This window comes from Zingiber officinale, chromosome 2A (assembly GCF_018446385.1).
Source record: "Zingiber officinale cultivar Zhangliang chromosome 2A, Zo_v1.1, whole genome shotgun sequence".
Lineage (NCBI taxonomy): Eukaryota > Viridiplantae > Streptophyta > Magnoliopsida > Zingiberales > Zingiberaceae > Zingiber > Zingiber officinale.
Genome location: NC_055988.1, coordinates 139,032,021 through 139,032,988, shown reverse-complemented (window position 1 = coordinate 139,032,988; position 968 = coordinate 139,032,021). Strand labels below are relative to the sequence as shown.

General features: G+C 35.6%; 1 pseudogene; it reads right to left on the bottom strand.

Annotated features, from left to right (window-relative positions):
- Positions 1-488: 488 nt before the first annotated feature.
- Positions 489-662, bottom strand: LOC122044473 (annotated as a pseudogene).
- Positions 663-968: the final 306 nt, after the last annotated feature.

Here is a 968-nt window from a genome sequence, read left to right as displayed (position 1 = left end):
CTTCTTCGTCTTTTGGCCAGATTCAGATTTGGTTCTGGTTTGTTCTTGTGTTTGGTCTCTTTTGAGGGGCTTGCAAAGAGTGCAATATCTTTCTCGTCCTGCTTTGAGTTAGTCTATTCATGGAGTTCAAGTTCACAAAACAACTCATCTAGTTTTAATTTAGATAAATTCCTCAAAATTTTGTAGGCATCCACGATGGATGCCTACAGTGCATTTCGAGGAAACGCGTTTAGAGCATACCTTATCAAATCTTCGTTATCCATTTGATGACTGATTCTATGGAGCTCGTTGAGGATGTCCTTTATCCTCGCGTATAATTAAGCACAAAATATTATAGAAGCATATCTTGCTAGATGAAAAATAATACTAAACTTAATCATCACTAGCCATCATGCACACACGTTGCATGTGTAATATAATGTATAAATATGCGTAAATTAGTACCCAGGACCATAAATTAGACTTGGTAAGTGTGTGCGAGGCCCATGCAGTAGTGCAAGGCCCATGCAGTAGTGTAATACAAGGGCAATGCTCGAGAACCCTAGTAGCAAGCTACTGTGGACCCTCCCTTATAAAAAATTAATTTAATTTTTTATATCAGATATTAAACTGATAATAATAGATACTACACTTGATCTTAGCCAAAAGGCTGAGAAAAGTATGCTTTCTAATGTCGCCAACCATAGTATTTATAGAGGCTTCTTCGCTAGTGGTGTTGTAAATCCTAAGATGTGGGATTAAAGAGAACCATGACAGTGCTTTGGGCATCACCAAAATTAGTTATTAAAGAGTCCAGATTCTTAATTAAATAATAAGATTAACATATGACTAATCAATATTAACAATTTCTAAGTTTTCATCACTAGACTCTATTAGTTCAACAAGATCCTCACTGTTGGACATCTCTCTATCATCTATCTCCTCGTAAATGACATTAACATTTATAAGTAATTCAGATGTGGATTGAA